Below are 14,461 nucleotides of genomic sequence, written 5' to 3' on the forward strand. Positions count from 1 at the left end.
TCTTCTCTGAATAGTGCCATGAGATCTTCTAGGTCCACCTGATAGGGTAGATTGGGCCACAGTTTAACACGTCATTCAACAGTGCAACACTCCCTCAGTACTGCACTGGAGTATCAGCCTAGATCTTTGTGTTCAAGTCTCTGGAGTGGGACATGAACCCACAACCTTCTGCCTCAGAGGCGTGTGTGCTATCCACTGAGCCACGGCTGACACACTAATGCCCCACATGAAGTATTCATATACTAATATCATGCACAGTAAATTCTAAGCTCTAATTTTTAACAGTTGGTACATATTTTTTTACCAACTTGAGACTAGTACAAATGCGCTTGAGGCTATGAAGTGATGAAGATGTTAGCCTGTTTTGAAGAAGATGAATGCAGAAGGAGAATCTTTCCTATGTGTGTTGGTGTGTCTTTTCTTCTTTGACAGGCCCATACATTTAATATTCTTCCAATATGCTGTCTTATTCACTTCTCCTCTTCCCTGTATCCCCCAATGTGGTTTTGTATTCCATATCTCCACAAACTTCCCTTTGGAGTAGTGGAAGGATTCCCAAGCTGATCAACAATCTGTCAGGTCGCAACGTGAACGCTTCTTCCACGGTTATAACCATTGTTCTACCAGACGATAGGGTGGCTAGTCCTGTATGACAGGAGGGATCTTTGGGCTCCCACAACCCATACAATGAGGGGGGGGTGGGTGGTGGAGGGCTTCAATACCCACCAGACGCGAATATCCTGCTGGATGTCAACCCAGAATTTAGAGCCAGAATTGTCTGGAGTCGGGTTCAAACACTACACCTTCTAACTCAGGGGCAGGAGTACTACCACTAAACCAAACGCTTGCTTCATCCCCAAGGTGGTGAAATCAATATTCATCACCCATGGTAACTCATTCTTTCCAGGGCCTCAAAGTTGCGGAACTCATTATTTTTTCATATTCATTTCAGGATGTGGACGTCACTGACATTTATTGCCCATCCCTAGTTGCCCTTGAAAAGATAGTTTTGTAGATATATAAAAGGGACCTAACGCCTGATTAACGGGACACCTAAAGAATAAACCCCACGAATATATCAGTAGGACCAATGCCTGCGCAGATTGGACATAGGCCGTCCTATTGCCCCATTTTACACCTGAATGTACCTGGATGTCTATCTGGTTATTCTACTGGAAAGATATTACACTTAAAACATTAGGCATTACACTTTAACAAAGGTAAGCCCTTATATGTAATATATGATCTTATATTGTAATCCCTCCCTAAACCTCTCTGCCTCTCTCTCCTCCTTTAAGATGCTCGTTAAAACCTACATCATTGACAAGCTTTTGGTCACCTGTCCTAATACTTCCTTATGTGGCTCGGTGTCAAATTTTGTTTGATGACGCTCCTGTGAAGGGACTTGGGATTTTTTACGACATTAAAGGCACTGTATAAATGAAAGTTGTTGTTGTTGCTATATTAGCTTTCAGCACGCTCACTGAAAGACTAAAAATTCATTTTCAGGCAGCAATCATCCATGCCTATCCTAATCTTTTAAAGCTTCCATCAGTTATTTAACCAGTTATTTACCCAGAGCTTTTCTAATAGGTGCACAAAAAAACCTTTCAGAAATGCTTCAATTTAAATTGGTGTTACAGTGTGCAGGTGCTGTTAAAATTGGACAGCTATGTGGTGAAGGATAGAACACTGGAGCCTGGTCTTTAATTGCTTCCAAGCCTTTATTCACAGAGACTCTCCTTACACACACACACCACTCTCCAGCTCAGCTCTCCTACAAAAAAGGATACAAGAGAGTCCCCAATTGATAACCACCACCTGAATACAATTAACACTAATTGCTACAAATCATACAATTAACAGGTCTAACCAAGTGCACTAACTGTACCCAGGTAGCTTGAGATTTTTACAATGCCACCCTTTCATTTCCTTTACTTGGTGCTTTTAATTACGTAGTGTTTGCACCAGTTTTCCTCTGAGGCATCATTAGTCCAGCCGTTCTGAAACATTCAGTGTTCAAGCCAATGGGAAAAGAAGACTTTTTTCATAGTTTGGGTAATGTCCTGCAGTATAATAATTACCCCTCCCCAATGCCAGTTATCTATGTAATAATACTTGATACAGTAAGAGTTTCAAGTAAGGATGAAAGAATTATCAATCCGACATATTTATGTTGAAAGACATTGCTATGAATAAGGCATTCACACTGCTTCCAGGTTTTGCCTGTTGAGTTGGCTTTGACCAGCAGGGAAAAGGACAAAATTAGCTAATACACCTAATTGGAATAAAGGAAAATAAATGTAAAAGCTTAAATTAAATATGTTTATTATGGTTTACTAGATTTACTTTAATTTGATATCAGATTAAGGCATTTTTTGACTTCACCAGTGAAAAATTCCACATGTCAATCTAACTTTACAATCATATTATTCAATCCTGACAAGTAACGTTCCAGTGAGGACATTCTGTGTCCCAATCTTCCAAAATCACCCTTGTATTTCCTTATTATACAAAGCTTCCATACTGTTGCTAACCAGATATTTATCCAGTTCTTTTTTAAAGGAGTAAGTTAGCATAGCATTACTTGCTGAGAAAAAGTTTACTGATCTCTAACATGAGTTGGGGTTTATCAACTTTCTTTTTATGTTTCCCAGTTCTGCAATCACAGTTAGTTTAAATTAACTATTGGCATTGCAATATCCATGCCTTTCAGTATTTTAAAGAACTAGATTTCTCAATCTTTTCTCTGAGGAAACAAGTTAATTACGGTCAGGCTCTTCTGATAGTAAAACCTATGGAATATTGGGGGTTTTCAGGCTAAAAAAAAATCAAGTAAACTCAGCCATGAGCAAAAATGTACTTTTTTAGGTCAAAATCTAATCAGAAAATGTTTGGGTTAATCAGCAAAGCAGCCTGGGAAGGAACACATGAAATACTTTAAGTAAATGATAAAAAGGCGTATTATTGTGCTGTCTTCATAATAATGCTAAAAGGATTTGAAGTGCATCATGAGTTGTATCTACAGCACCTCTTCCCTGATGGAACTTTATTCAGTTAATTGCAGGTGACTGAAGGTGCATTCTATGTTAATGCTACCCATCAGAATGGAGTAAAGATGAGGTGCTCATTGTGCCAAACAAGGAAAGCAGCTGCAAATGCCATACCAGAACTGCTTAATGCCAACGTTGACATTTCTGGGTTTTATTAGGTTATCCATCTATGAGTTCATCTTTTGGAGGGAAGTGAAGTAATTATTGGGGTAGACCCTCAAATCAGGACTCCTTTCTTACATCTTAGCTTTAAGTGTTGGGATCATCCTTCTCACTTTTCTCTGAACTTCCTCCAACAGTCAATGTCCTTCCACAGGTAAGGTGACCAAAAATGCACGGAGTATTCTGTTGTGGCCTTGTCGTTGTTCTGTACAATCCTGAATAATCTGTTCTCAAGGTAATGAAGAATGTGTGATCCCACACAGACATAGCCTGATGACTATCGAATACCTCGTTCAAAATTATCGAATACCTCATTCAAAATTTGCATGGTCTGCCATAAAAATACACTGCGTACAAGGATTTTGTTTTATAAAATACAGGAAATTATGTACATATAATGCAGAATATACTTCATCAAATTGTTTCAGATAGTGAAAGAGAAATGCTATTTTGAAGGAATTGGGTTAAAACTTCAACCCAGTTTGCACAGCAGATCCCTGCCCTGCCTCTGTAGCAATGTGTCAGTCCAGCGATCTCTAGACTTTCCCAACTACATCCTTTTCCAACAGTAATTTCTCCTATCTCCATTCCGCCATCAATGTGTATACGACACTAACAGGAAATTAGTCTTAGTAAAAAATAGTACTGGAGAAATTAATGGGACTGAAAGCTGATAAATCCCAAGGGCTTGATAATCTGCATCCCAGAGTATTAAAAGAGGTAGCCATGGAAATAGTGGATGCATTAGTTGTCATCTTCCAAAATTCTATAGATTATGGAACAGTTCCTGCAGATTGGAGGGTGGCAAATGTAACCCCACCATTTAAAAAAAGAGGGAGAAAGAAAACAGGGAACTACAGACTGGTTAGTCTAACATCAGTAGTAGGGAAAATGCAAGAGTCTATTACAAAGTATGTGATAACAGGACACTTAGAAAATATCAATGGGATTAGACAAAGTCAACATGGATTTATGAAAGGGAAATTATGTTTGACAAACCTAATGGAGTTTTTTGAGGATGTAACTGGTAGAATAGATAAGGGAGAACCAGTGGATGTGGTTTATTTGGATTTTCAGAAGGCCTTTGATAAAGTCCCACATAAGAGGTTAGTGTGCAAAATTAAAGCACATGGGATTGGGGGTAATATACTGGCATGGATTGAAAATTGGTTAACAGACAGGAAATAGAGAGTAGGAATAAATGGGTCTTTTTCGGGGTGTTAGGCAGTGACTAGTGGGGTACCGCAGGGATCTGTGCTTGGGCCCCAGCTATTCACAATATATATCAATGATTTGGATGAGGGAACCAAATGTAATATTTCCAAGTTTACTGATGACACAAAACTAGGTGGGATTGTGAGTTGTGAGGAGGATGCAAAGAGGCTTCAAAGCAATTTAGACAAGTTGTGTGAGTGGGCAAATACATGGCAGATGCAGTAAATGTGAAGTTATCCACTTCGGAAGGAAAAACAGAAAGGCAGAGTATTATCTAAATGATGATAGATTAGGAAATATTGATGTACAAAGGGACCTGGGTGTCCTTGTACACCAGTCACTGAAAGCAAACATGCAGGTGCAGCAAGCAGTTAGGAAGGAAAATGGTATGTTGGCCTTCATTGCAAGAGGATTTGAGTATAGAAGAATGCCTTACTGCAGTTACACAGGGCCTTGGAGAGACCACACCTGGAGTACTGTGTGCAGTTTTGGACTCCTTACCTAAGAAAGGATTTACTTGCCATAGAGGGAGTGCAGCGAAGGTTCATCAGACTGATTCCTGGGATGGCAGGACTGTCGTATGAGGAGAGATTGGGTCGACTCGGCCTGTATTCACTCAAGTTTAGAAGAATGAGAGGGGATCTCATCGAAACATATAAAATTCTGACAGGGCTAGACAGTCTGGATGCAGGGAGGATGTTTCCCCTGGCTGAGGGGTCCAGAACGAGGGGTCACAGTCTCAGGATATGGGGTAGGACATTTAGGACTGAGATGAGGAGAAATTTCTTCACTCAGAGGGTGGTGAACCTGTGGAATTCTCTACCACAGAAGGCTGTGGAGGCCAAGTCACTGAATATAGTTAAGAAGGAGCTAGATAGATTTCTAGACACAAAAGGCATCAAGGGGTATGGGGAGAGAGCGGGAATATGGTATTGAGATAGAGGATCAGCCATGATCATACTGAATGGCGGAGCAGGCTCGAAAGGCCGAATGGCCTACTCTTGCTCCTATTTTCTATGTTTCCATGTTTCTGTGTTTCTAACACTCCTTCACTCTCAGACTCCGGAACAGCTGCTCAGGTGCTGCATTAGTTGTTCCCCTGGCTCCTAAACAGCTGCTTACTTCTGGTGTCTTGAGACAGTCCTAATTGTCAGTGTTTTATTTAGGGCTGCAACAAATATGTTATGAGACTTTAAACAAAGCAGCATTAAAACTTCTTGAAATCTTTCTGCAGAGCGGAATTTTCTTACTGCATGGTCTGTGGAGCAGAGGAAAATCAACCCAATAAAATCCAAATAGCGTCAGCTCCTCTGATGGCTTAGTGGGTAAATGCTCAGAGTAGTGTGGTACAGACCAGACAGGCCCTAGGTTCAATCCACAGTCTGTGTTAAGCTAGTTGATCTCAGCCAGGGTATCACTGGAGCACTACAATTGGCCCCAGCACACCTTGGGATAGGAAAGGGAAAAAGAGCTGATTTTCTTGTTCTTAAGCACTACCCGGTGACCTGCACCATAAAATGAGTTTGTGTGAACATTGAATGAGGACATCATGATTGAGTAGCCTGTGTACACTCAAGCCAAGCCTCGCACATGTAAATGACCACTTGTGTGAGGTACTGGTGGGTTGTCAGTGACCTCAGGAAAGCAAGGGAGAAAACTGAGAAGAAAATAAGCAAGGACATCAAGAACTGTCTTCTGTAAAGAATAATGTTTATAAAGTTGGGGATCACAGTGAGCAGTGGTATGAAATGGAGTCGCCACATTTAACTTCTACATGTAAAGGGCAGCAGTAAATGATTGCACTACTTAACCTATCTGTCTTCATAGTGATGACTTTGTCTTGGTTTACAAATGATTCCCTAGGACTTGCTTCGTATGTGCCTGCCAAGTAGGGCAGGTCAGCCGCACCTCTGAAATTAAAATAAATGAAAGGCTATTCAGAAGTGAGCAACATAATAACTCATGGATATGAATTGTGTCAAAAGAAAGCAGACTTTGGCAATGATTTTTTTTATCTTGGAGATGACTGAAGCCGCTTAGAAACAAATTGCTTTAGAAACAGAAAAAAATATGGCAATACCTGAGGCTAAAACAATAAGATTTAAAAGAAACTTTTTGTCTTGGTAATGAAGCAATTTCATAGAATAATAGAATAATAGAATCATACAGTGCAGAAAGAGTCCATTCGGCCCATCATGCCTGTGCCGACTCTTTAAAATTTGCATGGGTTGAAGTGATGCTGTGCGATACCAATAACAAACCCAGTAACTATTTACTTAAAACAGGTTAACATTTTCATTTTCTTTAGGTAATGAACAGAACAATTTCATATAAACATGTTACTGCATTATTAATTTTACTCGCTGCACTTTCAACCCTCACAGTGATTTATATTGCAGAGAATTTAAAATAAAATAACCCTTTAATTTAGCAACCTTTCTTTACTTGTGCTTGTCCCTCATCCTACTCATTCTTTAGACAATGGTTTGCTTATTTCTACTTAGTATGTGCAATTAATATTTTGACTGATTTTATTAAATTTATCTGATTTTAGAAATCTATCCTAAACACTACTAAAGTTGCAATAAAATTTTATAATTTGATTTTCTTCAGAATTCAGCTTCAGATGGTCGAAACATCAGTCGTGATAAAGTCAAATCCAATTATCCAAATGCAACAAGGTCAAGAAAAACAGACATATATTCAGCCACGAGAACACCAGATTACCAGGGATATGTTGTCCATCAACTCCACTGCCAGGGACAGAAGGCACATACTCTCCAGTTAACCACCATGAATTGTATGATGTCTTGTTACATTACACTGACAGGTAATAGATGTGTTTTTACTATAACACCAACTGCAATTATTACACAATTCGACCGGATCAGAATGCCAGTTAATTTTCCTTTCACCAAAATGACTAATTAAGATTTAGATTTTTGATATATGAAATTTGTGCCCCTCATGCAAGTTGGAAGTGAAATGTTTAGCTGTCTGCACAGAATGCACACTTTACACACGTCAGGTATCAGTGTACAGTAGTTTATCAGGAAACGTGTGTGCATGCGTGTGCGTGTGTGTATGTGTATGTGTTTGTTTGCGAGTTTAGTTGGAAATCCTATTGGGGAGGTATACAAATTACAACAAAAGTGCATTCATCATTCCCAGTAAATACAATCTATGGTAATACAACAAACTATCTTGCAATAGTAGTGAAACAAGTCGTACTCAATGGATACAGCAATCATGACTCATACATTACCTTTAAGATTTGATGAGTTGACAATTTATGCTAATTTATTCCCATGCTTGGAATGGGCAGACAATCTTGGGGCAACTACATTTGGATAATTCAATAAATAGCTCATCATCTGATAACAATGACAATTACACTCTATTGTTTACTGGAAGCATCAAAGCTACACTAATAATTTACAAATAGAAATGAACTAAGAAAATAATTGAAAGAATATAGATTAAACTGTCAGTGATGGCTTGTGGTAATATTTTTAAATTTTTTAATATACATCTTATTTACTTTTCTTTAATTGAAATAGACTGTTTAAAGTATGTTCTCTCCTTAAAGTTCTGGGACTGTGATGATCGCACAGAACTTGTGGACTCTGCCTGATATGTTCCTCTTACCTGTGTTGAACCTATGGGCGTTACGTCTCCATACAAGAGATTGTCTTTTTCCACATTGATTTATTCCTGTTTTTGGGTTTCTGATCCTTCTTCAGCCATTGGAACATCTTTGTGAGGTACTCCAATCTCCTCTACCTCTTCCAATATCACAATGGATCCTCGCAGTGTGGTGATCCAAAGACATGGAAAAGCTTTTCTGGAGATATGAGGAAAAGATTTTGCTTAACTGGCAAAGCATTATTCATAAACTTTGCAAAAATTCTGAACACCAAAAATGAACTAATTCATGCAAAAACAAATGATTAAGAGTACGAACATTTGTATATTAATAACTGTTTATATAGTTACATATAGTTATTGCAATTGCAATTTTATCTGAAATTGGTATGTTTGAAGTAATATAACAATTTGATAAACATGTGATGCTTACCAGAATCAGTGGAGTATGGGTTAGGTTTCTGTTCCATGTTGTAGTTACCATTGTTTCTGTAAAATATTTTGACGTTGACCACATCGGTGTCATAGCCATTAATGTTTCTTTTACTTAAATGCTATTTTTTGACGAGGATTGTATAGTGGATATTTGGGCTTGGATTCTTGTGGGCAAAATTGGAGAAATGGTGGGTTGGGACTTTGATCTGCACATCCCCATGTGATCTTGTAAACCTCACCAGGCCGGCCGAGGCGAGTGAAGGTACGAGTGCCAATGCAGATGCCGAATTAATGCTGGAAACATGACTTACCTCCCACAACATCCATGAAAGAAAGAAAGACTTGCATTTATATAGCGCCTTTCACAATCTCAGGATGTCCCAAAGCGCTTTACAGCCAATTAAGTACTTTTGAAATGTGTTTCTCTAAACAGAACTCTCTTTAAATTGCCTGCAAAATTCATCAGCTACCTTTACACACTGAGAGTTTACAGCTTTTATTCACTGGCAGTCTCTTCTGACCAAAACAGCCTTGCAGGATCACTACCAGATGTGAGCTATGACCTTCCTGATTCTTTCCCGCTACTTGGATACTGTACTGAATCCTCTACCTTTATAGTGCTGGTGTTTTCTAGAGGCAGTAAATAGAGGATGGGAAGGAAATCATTATGACCATTTTGTGGAGGTTGAGTTTCATCGGGAAACCTTTCTGCCCCCTTTTCCTTGCCAGACTACGTCTATACCGCCCAAAAGCAGACGATTTCATCAAGAAAGATCCAGGCTTTGATGTGCTTTCGACAGTCTTCCGCTTTGCGTGATCTTCAGCACGCTGTTCACTTTTTAAACAACAATTTGCCATCCTTACCGACAACCTTGTATCGTAGGAATTTCTTATTTGGTGTAGCCAAATAAATTTGTAAATTGTTTCAAAAATAATTTTGGAGAATTTGGTTTCCATCATGAGTCATGTGTCAAAGCCATTGGCTTCCACCTGTGAAGAACAGAGGAGAAATGTCACCTGTTTAGGTCAAGTGGTTTAAAAGTACTATTTTTAAACAACTGACTTCTTACTGGATGCAACATTTCTCTGCCAGTGGAATTGAGTGATGGATGAGGCAGCAAAAAACTTTGGGTGGATTTTTGTCTACAAAATGCGCCTGAATTTAATAGACAATTGGATAATACTTGAACAGGGAAAACAAAACTAAAGGGTACAGATCAGGGAAATGGGATTCGAGCAGATAGTTCTGTTGTGGAGCTACTGACACAATGGTCTCCTTCTGTGCTGAAATTTCTATGATTCTAAATCCACCCAAAGTGTCTTTCCGCCCAGAAACAGAGCAATTCATCCCATTTCTTCAGAATAGTGATCACTCATAATGGCCCAGAATTTACTGTCCAAATAACGGTGAGGCTAATGGCACTCACTGTTATTTATGTGCAAATGCTACAGCAACTTCAGGTGAGGGCAGATGCATGGTTAAATGCGGAAATCCAAAAGTTGCTGTCCAAGATGCCCTGCTCCGCTGTTAGCTTCGCAAAAATGGCATCTCGCTGTCTGGCTCACCGTTAAAATGCATTGAACGCCGTGAGGTTGCTGTATTTGCATGAACTAAACTCGCCACAGAAAGTTAAGTCAAGTCATTTCCAGTCTATGTACCCTTTTAACGACATGATAAGTGTTAATTACTGCCAGTCAACCTCTCTGGCACTGAAAATTAACCATTACAAGTGTGGATTCTCAGTCCTTTAGGTTTTAATTGTTGTTGAAGGTTTAAAAAAAAATTAAATACATTTTTAAAAAACTTTTCTTTCTGTCTCTTTTTTTCTCTCTCTCTTAATCCAATCTTTCTTTCCCTCTCTTTATTTCACTTTCTGTACCTGATTTGACATTGAATTCACCCACTCTAATTTACACTTCCTTCTCAGTCCTTATGCTGTTAATTTCACAATCCTTCACTTTGATTGGTTAGCTGCTTGCCCTGTTCACTCAGGTCCCAGATGCCCTGGAGAGGGCTCCGCGCCGTTTCCATCTCCCACTTCCAGCAACCTGCGGCGCAAAATATCATCGAGATTAAACAGGCAAAGGCAAGTCTAAGTAACGGCAGGCGCCGTTCTATGCTCTGCTACAGCAAATTCTGGGCCAAAGTGAAATCATGATTCCAGAAGTGTATAAAAACACCTATAAATCACGACAACCAATTTACAATTTAAATATCAATTATGCCATGTGAATGAATGCACTAACAAATTGTATATAATTTAAATTGCAAATTCACAGACTTTTTAAACATGAAATAGGTTATCATTTTTCATACGTTTGGTTTTTTGTAGTGTAAAGAGACAGCAGTGTCAAGTTATGATTGTTACATGATGGGCAGAGATGACAGACTTCTCTGATTTATGAAATTTCAGCTTGTTTTACATTTGCTGATCCATGCTCAGGGGCTAAACCAACAAGAGCATTCTTTGCCTGATTGACTTGTCCCTTGGTGACAGCATGTATTCATGCTGCAAATTGCATTCAGCCTCATTTGTGGTACTGTGGACTCTCACCTCCCTCCTCATCTTTTTTAACGTTTAATTGCCTGCATCTTTGCACCCTCCCTTTTTATCATTACAGGCTAGCGACTAAAGCAGCAGAGAGAACTGCTCTGTTGATTCAGCTCAGTGTCTCCCACACCAATTCTGCATTGCACCCAACCATCCAAGTCTCAGGTGCCAGCTATCTGCGACGGCAAGAACTGTTCGAAGGTTTGCACTTCTTCAAAAAGCCAGGGACCCTTCAACTTTTCATTCCGTCTCAGAGATTAGAGCTGCAACGCAATGCTCTTAAAAAAAAATTCTGCAGTGAAGCTGGGTAGTTGAAGAAAAAAAAATGAGCCTTACAAACTTGACAAAGGATTACAGCTGGCACGCAGCAGAGGTAGGTGGCTTCTGAGGCTTATCATCAGTCTTTAAAAGATAAATGTTTACCTCAGTCTTTTTTAGATAGTGCGTATTTTATAGACAGGTACTGGTGAAAGAATAGAGGGAGGAAGAACAATGGTAAAATAGCGAGTCTGAGGACCATAAAATCAGCTCTTGGCTAATTATGAAATTTTATAGCCCCTTCAAAAATGAGTTTGTTTGTAGTGATAGAAAAGTATGAATGTGAAATATTAAACATGGCTCTACATTTCCTCCTCCTTTCTTCAGCTATTTTGGGTGAGATGTTACAATTCACAAAGAATCTTTATTGTACATTATAATCAGAAATCCAAATTAGTGATTTGCTTGTAAAGCTATTAACAAACCAGAAAAAAGTGTCTGTTGTACTTGTGTATGACACATGTGCAGAGCAGCCGACTCAACAGTAATACAGATAAATTCAACACTTTCCAACAAATTTTCTTGTAACATAGTAATGCACAGGGAGGAGGATGAACAGTAGGCAAAATGGAATCAGATGTTTTCTTCAAGCTTCTGAAAACAGCTTAAGTATTGTTTTTCATAGAACAGAATAAACTCAGAGAGCTCTTGTGTGCACTGTGCAAGAACACACCTCATTTGGCCTACTCTTCTCTATCACCGTGCTGTGTCTACTCTTCTCTCTCACTGTGCTGTGTCTATTCTTCCCTCTCACCGTGCTGTGTCTACTTTTCTCTCTCACTGTGCTGTGTCTACTCTTCCTTCTCACCGTGCTGTGTCTACTCTTCTCTCTCACTGTGCTGTGTCTACTCTTCTCTCTCACTGTGCTGTGTCTACTCTTCTCTCTCACTGTGCTGTGTCTACTCTTCTCTCTCACTGTGCTGTGTCTACTTTTCTCTCTCACTGTGCTGTGTCTACTCTTCTCCCTCACCGTGCTGTGTCTACTCTTCTCTCTCACTGTGCTGTGTCTATTCTTCCCTCTCACCGTGCTGTGTCTACTTTTCTCTCTCACTGTGCTGTGTCTACTCTTCTCTCTCACTGTGCTGTGTCTACTCTTCCCTCTCACCGTGCTGTGTCTACTTTTCTCTCTCACTGTGCTGTGTCTACTCTTCCTTCTCACCATGCTGTGTCTACTCTTCTCTCTCACTGTGCTGTGTCTACACTTCTCTCTCACTGTACTGTGTCTACTCTTCTCTCTCACAGTGCTGTGTCTACTCTTCTCTCTCACCGTGCTGTGTCTACTCTTCTCTCTCACTGTGCTGTGTCTACACTTCTCTCTCACTGTGCTGTGTCTACACTTCCTTTTCACTGTGCTGTGTCTACTCTTCTCTCTCACTGTGCTGTGTCTACTCTTCTCCCTCACTGTACTGTGTCTACTCTTCTCTCTCACTGTGCTGTGTCTACTCTTCTCTCTCACTGTGCTGTGTCTACTCTTCTCTCTCACCGTGCTGTGTCTACTCTTCTCTCTCACCGTGCTGTGTCTACTCTTCTCTCTCACCGTGCTGTGTCTACACTTCTCTCTCACCGTGCTGTGTCTACTCTTCTCTCTCACCGTGCTGTGTCTACTCTTCTCTCTCACTGTGCTGTGTCCACTCTTCCCTCTCACTGTGCTGTGTCTACTCTTCCCTCTCACTGTGCTGTGTCTACTCTTCTCTCTCACTGTGCTGTGTCTACTCTTCTCTCTCACTGTGCTGTGTCTATACTTCCCTCTCACTGTGCTGTGTCTACTCTTCTCTCTCACTGTGCTGTGTCTACTCTTCCCTCTCACTGTGCTGTGTCTACTCTTCTCTCTCACTGTGCTGTGTCTACTCTTCTCTCTCACTGTGCTGTGTCTATACTTCTCCCTCACTGTGCTGTGTCTACTCTTCTCTCTCACTGTGCTGTGTCTATACTTCTCTCTCACTGTGCTGTGTCTACTCTTCTCTCTCACCGTGCTGTGTCTACTCTTCTCTCTCACCGTGCTTTGTCTACTCTTCCCTCTCACTGTGCTGTGTCTACTCTTCCCTCTCACTGTGCTGTGTCTACTCTTCTCTCTCACTGTGCTGTGTCTACTCTTCTCTCTCACCGTGCTGTGTCTACTCTTCCCTCTCACTGTGCTGTGTCTACTCTTCCCTCTCACTGTGCTGTGTCTACACTTCTCTCTCACCGTGCTGTGTCTACTCTTCTCTCTCACCGTGCTGTGTCTACTCTTCTCTCTCACTGTGCTGTGTCCACTCTTCCCTCTCACTGTGCTGTGTCTACTCTTCTCTCTCACTGTGCTGTGTCTACTCTTCCCTCTCACTGTGCTGTGTCTACTCTTCTCTCTCACCGTGCTGTGTCTACACTTCTCTCTCACCGTGCTGTGTCTACTATTCTCTCTCACCGTGCTGTGTCCACTCTTCCCTCTCACTGTGCTGTGTCTACTCTTCTCTCTCACTGTGCTGTGTCTACTCTTCCCTCTCACTGTGCTGTGTCTACTCTTCTCTCTCACTGTGCTGTGTCTACTCTTCCCTCTCACCGTGCTGTGTCTACTCTTCTCTCTCACTGTGCTGTGTCTACTCTTCCCTCTCACCGTGCTGTGTCTACACTTCTCTCTCACCGTGCTGTGTCTACTCTTCTCTCTCACCGTGCTGTGTCTACTCTTCTCTCTCACTGTGCTGTGTCTACTCTTCTCTCTCACTGTGCTGTGTCTACTCTTCCCTCTCACTGTGCTGTGTCTACTCTTCTCTCTCACTGTGCTGTGTCTACTCTTCTCCCTCACTGTACTGTGTCTACTCTTCTCTCTCACTGTGCTGTGTCCACTCTTCCCTCTCACTGTGCTGTGTCTACTCTTCTCTCTCACTGTGCTGTGTCTACTCTTCCCTCTCACTGTGCTGTGTCTACTCTTCTCTCTCACCGTGCTGTGTCTACACTTCTCTCTCACCGTGCTGTGTCTACTCTTCTCTCTCACCGTGCTGTGTCCACTCTTCCCTCTCACTGTGCTGTGTCTACTCTTCTCTCTCACTGTGCTGTGTCTACTCTTCCCTCTCACTGTGCTGTGTCTACTCTTCTCTCTCACTGTGC

At 40.9% G+C, this 14,461-nt stretch overlaps 1 long non-coding RNA gene across 1 annotated transcript in view; it reads right to left on the minus strand.

Moving 5' to 3' along the window:
• Nucleotides 1-6,269: 6,269 nt before the first annotated feature.
• The window catches only part of LOC137341085 (uncharacterized), a 62,490-nt gene continuing 54,298 nt past the window's right edge, over nt 6,270-14,461 (minus strand). The window contains exons 3-4 of the long non-coding RNA XR_010966956.1: nt 8,079-8,274; nt 6,270-6,340 (exon numbers count right to left, since the gene is read on the minus strand). This is a non-coding gene — a long non-coding RNA (uncharacterized lncRNA). The remainder of the gene's footprint in view (nt 6,341-8,078; nt 8,275-14,461) is intronic.

Source organism: Heptranchias perlo, chromosome 23, assembly GCF_035084215.1.
Source record: "Heptranchias perlo isolate sHepPer1 chromosome 23, sHepPer1.hap1, whole genome shotgun sequence".
Lineage (NCBI taxonomy): Eukaryota > Metazoa > Chordata > Chondrichthyes > Hexanchiformes > Hexanchidae > Heptranchias > Heptranchias perlo.